Source organism: Hordeum vulgare, chromosome 1H (genome assembly GCF_904849725.1).
Source record: "Hordeum vulgare subsp. vulgare chromosome 1H, MorexV3_pseudomolecules_assembly, whole genome shotgun sequence".
Classification (NCBI taxonomy): Eukaryota; Viridiplantae; Streptophyta; class Magnoliopsida; order Poales; family Poaceae; genus Hordeum; species Hordeum vulgare.
This window is the reverse complement of record NC_058518.1, coordinates 113516736-113522866: the sequence shown is the minus strand read 5'-3', so window position 1 is coordinate 113522866 and position 6131 is coordinate 113516736.

Sequence of the window (6131 nt, the reverse complement as noted above, 5' to 3'; positions counted from 1 at the left end):
TCATAGCCTGAGTCTTCGGTGTCCTGAGCCACCAATAATCCATCATAGGCAGTATTGAAATACTGGTCCCTCATGTTCGGGTCCGTGTAAAAGATCTTTCTCTCTTTGTCCCACTTGTACCGGGCCCTGATCCAGTCATGTTCTAGCAGGTCGCTGAACTCCGATAAGGGGTTTGCGATCCTGAGACTTTCACGTTCGACATCCTCCTTGGCCCATATGTGCCTCTTCCCCTCATAACCACGGCTTCCGAGGCGGTGGGGAGGCGTGTTCCTGGCTTGGGGCGCCTTCATTTTCCCCGACTTTGCCTTAACTTCTTCTTTTTCGCGATTCTCCAGGAATTTTGAAAAGTCCTCTTCCGTTATTTTCGGATTATCAGCATGAATCTTGGACCACGGTTCATTCTTCCCAACCTCTTTTTTCACCCGAACTTTTCAGGAGGACCTCTTTTTTCCCACGACTCTTTATATTTCTCTTCATTCCGGCCAGGGAACATGAACCTATTGTGCAACTTCTTTAGGAGCATGTGCTCCATATGTGGTATCATATTCAACCTCTCGTCGTTGATGTTGGCGGTTTCCTCTGGAGCCGTTGGTTCTAACATCTTGCGGTGAATCTCCGTGACCACAATTTGTCCGATGCCAAGCGCGTTTGGTTTTCTTGTCCTCTTCTTCTTCGGTGCTTTACCGGCTAAGACATCATCGTTGCCGGTCTCGAGGGCGGTGTCGGTGCCGGTGCCAGTGCTGGTGTCGGTGTCGGCGCCGGTGTCGGGGTTGGGACCACTGCCGCCGGCATGCAACCCCAAGGCGTGTTCGTCCACGTAATCGAAATAGTGATTTGCTGCCTCCATGGGGTCTGCGGAGGGAGCAGAACCACCAACGACTTCGGCGTTGGTAGACATGTTTCCTATGCAACAATTTTAAAAATATATAATAAAGAGAAAAAAGGGGCCTATATTTGGTCGGAATGTTGATTCATTCCCCTTCCGGCAAATCCCGGGTACTCCATATATCCTAGTTTCTAGCAGAAGTCATGCCTAAAATTTCGGCATGACCTTTGCTAAAAATTGGACTTATGGAGCGCCTGAAATTTTCCGGAACGGAAATGAATCAACATTCCGGCAAAACATAGGCCACTCGGACATTCAGAAGGACCAAACAAATTCTTATAAAAGGAATTGGCATATAATAAAATGCTTTAACCCATGCACCAGATTTACATTACTTCCTAATAAAGAAAGGACTTTCTTCTTTCTTTTCCTACTACTAGCTATTATTTCAGCATAATATCATTTACATTATCCCCAGCTCTTGATACAATTCATCAACAGATAATAGCAATGATACAATTCATCAACACATAATACCACTACCCTTGATACAATTCAACAACACATAATAGCAATGAAAAAATACATGAAAATAGAAGGGGAGAATCATACCTTTGTTGTTCGGTCGCCGAGCAGGGGAGGTGAGATGGAGGGGCGGTAGGCGCTGAGCAGGGAGGGTGGGGTTGCCGAGCAGTGGAGGTGGGAGGGAGGGGCAATGGACGCTCAGCAGGGGAGGTGGGAGGGAGGGGCGGTGGGCGCCGAGCAGGGAGGGTGGGCGTCAAGCAGGGGAGGCAATGGCACCGGGAGCAGGCAGCGGTGGGTGCGGCGGTGCACGGCAAGATGGCTGCGCGCGAGAGGGTTTCGTGTGACGGCGCTAGAGGGGTGCGATGGCGGTTGCAGAGGGGGATCGATAGGAGGGAGTGGAGCGAGAGGGTGGGGGAGTTAGGAAATTTTGAGCCTGGGTAACTATAGTAGTAGCGCTGGCTTTGTACCAGCGCTACCGCTAACCATAGTTGTAGCGCTGTTTTTGTACCACCGCTACCGCTAAGTGCCATAGTAGTAGCGCTAGCTTTGAACCAGCGCTACCGCTAAGTGCCATAGTAGTAGCGCTGGCTCTGTACGAGCGCTACTACTAAGCCATTTACTTTATTTTATTTTTATTTTTTCTTTATTCTTTTATTTTTATTATTTTTCTTTTATTTCTATTATTTTCCTTTTTTGTTTACTTTACTTTACTTTTTATTATTTGTTTCTCTCCCGACGACGACGGTGTCTCCCTCTCCCCCAAATGCGCGAATATCACCGGAATATACCTTCATGTGGTAACATATTAGTTGACCGATAAAGGTTACTTAAATGCGTACACAAAATACATACAAATATATAAATGTAAGTTTCTGATCAGCTGCGTCGACGATGTTTCACATTGAGCTTCTTCTTCCCTTTCTTGTTTGTTTCTGATTAATTGATCCCCTCCTTGTGACTTTTCCGGAGCCATGGAGTACGATCTTTCCGCAGTCATGTAGTTTTGAATCTTCTTTTCATGTATGCTACATCGTCATCATCATCTTCCCTCATCGGGTTGCCGTATTGGTCGTAGTCTTCCTCATTGGTGACTCCATCCATTCCAACGATGCTCCTTTTGGATCTCCTCACAACAACACGGCTGGGATTGGTCGGGTTGGTTATGAAGAAGCACTGTGTCAAGTGCTTAGCATGTACCCATGGCTCATTTTTGGCGATGATGTTAACGTTCACGAGAGTGCTCTTCGCGTCAGGTATAGACATGATGGTGAAATACTTGTTTTCTCTTACGACGTCCTTGGCCCATCTGACACGGAACATCGTCGCATCGTGCATTCTAGCATAGTCAAGCTCCCACATCTCTTCGACCCTTCCGTCGAATCTTTCAGTTGAGCCGTTGGCGTCGGTCACGCATTGAATTGTCACCCCGGAGTTCTGGTAATTATTGTCCATGTATTTGGCCTCCGTGTATCCATTGAGATCATAGGACTGATAGGTCGCGAGCTTGGGAACATGGCCATGTGCTAAGGAGTGTATGAGCAATCCGTCCGAACTGCCCTCTTCCGGGGGATTTTCAAGAACTTGCTCTTTGAACCAACACAATAAAGTAGCCTTGTGCTGTACAGTAATTTCGTCGTCCATCTTGAGCATCCCCTTATCATGGTACTTCTTTGCGATGCTTTCTTAGTGTCGTGCCACATAATCATCTACCACATCTAGATGTTGGAGCACTACTAAGTTAGCCATGTCAAAGTCCTTTCGTCGATCCGAGTAGTCCACGTGCAATTCCCTACGGCCGTTGTTGTGACCATCTCCTTCGAGCTTCCCATCGTGCTTCTTGACGGGCAAACCAAAAACAGGGTCTCCGACGCTTATATAAGTCTCGCAAAAGGAGACGCACTCATGTGTCAGATACCCCTGGACGATGCTCCCTTTGGGACGGGCATTGTTATGAACGAATCCTTTGATGACCCCATTCATCCTCTCGAACGACATCATGCTGTGAAAGAATGTCGGCCCAAGGTCGATGATGTTGTCCACGATGTGGACACACAGATTCACCATGATGTCAAAGAACGCGGGCGGGAAGTACATCTCAAGCTCACATAGTATGACAACGATCTCTTCATGTAGCCTTCGGAGCAGCTTCACACATACGGACTTTCGAGAGATAATATCGAAGAAGTTGCAGAGACCAGTAAGTGTCTCACAGACGTGCTTTTCCATTATCCCTCTAATGGCAACCGGGAGTATCAGCGTCATCATCATGTGACAGTCATGAGACTTCATCCCTCTGAACCTTTTCTTCTCGGGGTCTAGAAATCTGCTTATCTTCCCAAAGTAATCGGAACTGACTTTGATTCCCATAAGGCACTTGATGAATTGATCGATCTCCTTTGGACTTAAGGTGAAGCAAGAAGGGTGGCAATAATTCTCCTCCTTCTTGTTGACTTTTCTGCCCCTTTCCCCCTCCTCTGTCTCCGTCTCCGTCTCCGTCTCCTCCATCAACTTTTTACGGTGGTGGTCTTTCCGGATCTTCAAATCTTCCAAGTCTTTCCTTGCCTTCGGCCCATTCTTGGTCTTCTCCGACATGTTTATCAGTGTGCCAAGCAAGCTCTCAAGGACATTCTTCGTAATATGCATTTGATCAAGGCAATGAGGCGTGTTGTGATTGTGCTAGTACTCCAAGTCCCAGAAAACATACCTCATTTCCATACCTTCAGCAGCGGCTCTGGCGCCTTTTTGATCTTTCCCGGCTTGGGGCACTATTCCCAGTTTCTCAACAGCGCGTCGATTTCAGTGCCACTCCTCTTACGTGGAGGTCTTCGAAGCTCAGCCAACCCATTGAATAGATCTCCACGCTTTCTCCACGGGTCATCCTTCTCGAGCCATCTACGATGCCCCATGTATACGATTTTCCCAGACCCGCCCTCTTTCTTTGACCTAAGTTGCTGAGACGTTGTATCATCCATGCACCTCGTGCATCCGCTGTATCCATGGCACACCTAGCATGCGGTGTACCGGTAACCGATATAGTCGTGCACCATCGTCATTAGCGTGGCTCTCATATGGAAATACTCTCCTTTGCTGTCGTCCCATGTCCATGCCGGTGATTTCCATAACGTGTCTAGCTCCTCTTGCAGAAGCCCCATATACAGGTTAATACTATTTCCCGGTTGTTTCGACCCTTGAATCAGCATGCACAAGTGTATGTAGTTTGTATTCATGCAATTCCATGGTGGGAGGTTGTACATCCATACAAACACGGGCCATGTGCTGTGGTTGGTGTTCTGGTTTCCAAACGGATTCATGCCATTGGTACGCGCACCAAGCACAAAGTTCCTTGGATCTTCTTTAGCAAATCCATATACGGCATTGAATGCTCTCCTGTGGCAACCATCTACGAGGTGTCTCAGCCTCGGATCATCTCCATCGTCGGGCTTCTTACTCTCCGCATGCCACCGCATGAGCCTTGCTTACTTAGGATCTACGAAATACCGCTGCAGACGTGGAGTGATCGGAGAGTACCATACAACTTTCTAAGGAGCTTTCTTTCCTTCCTTCTTGTATTGAGAAGCATTGCAAACTGGACAGCTGGTTTGTATCGAGAAGCATTGCACATGTGGTACCTAATGTGCGGCAAATCAAAAGGGCAAACGATATTCTTGGCTTCCTCGACACTACTAGGACACAGGTTCCCCCTGGAAGAACTTTATTATGTAGATACTTCAATTGCTCATCGAGGCTTTTGTCTGTCCATTTGTTTCTGGCCTTCGTCTTTAGAAGTCCGAGCGTGAAACTCAAGCGGGTCACCTCGGGATCGCAATCGTCATACAATGGAGTCTTCAAGTCCACTTCAAGTTGAGCTAGCTTGACCTCCTCTCTAGAAGCAGCTCTCTCGCTAGTCGTACTCTTGCGAAGGAGGTCTTGAACATGATGGTCTTGCATGACTGCACTTAGTAGCATCGAAGACTGCGGCGTGACCACCGCCTCTTCTCCGCCATGTCCGGACTCTTCTTCGCCGTGTACGGAATCATCTCCGCCGCCGTCATTTCCGAACTCTTCCCCGCCACCATGTCGGGCACCATCGTCTTTGTGTCGATCGGTCATCTCTTCGTCTAGCCCCATGTCGTTATTCCCTCCCATTTGGACGTCCTCATAATCATCATCATCTTGACTTATCCACCTAGTATAGCCATCCATGAAACCATTCATCAGCAGGTGCGCCTTCAAAGTGCCACGATAAAAAGGGTCAAAAAGGACTCCTTCGTTGCATCTTGCACACGGACATCTAATCCTAGTCCGATTATTTGCATGCATGTCCATCACCGCGGATTGCATGTACCGCTCCACCTTCCATCCACTCACCTTCATGACTGACTACACGGTATATAACAAGTAAAAGGGCTATAAAATAAATAATGCATGCATGCATGCTTCAAAGTCATATAAAATTTTGGCATGACCTTGCCTAAAAATAGGACATATTTAGTTTGCTCGAAATTCACCGAAACATAAATAAATCAACATTTCAGCAAAATATAAGAAACTCGAGGGCATGTCACACTCGCACGAATCTCTCCATATATATATATATATATCCCAAACACACATATTCTCATTCACACAAATATTCCCATTCTTCAAATGAACAACTATTTTTACTCACCTATATATCTCCCGGCCCGAGAGAGATGATGAGAGAGTGGCCGATCGAAAGAGCACGTGCGGATGGCTAAATAGCCAGCTAGATCTAGTTGTTGGGGAGGAGAGGTGAATC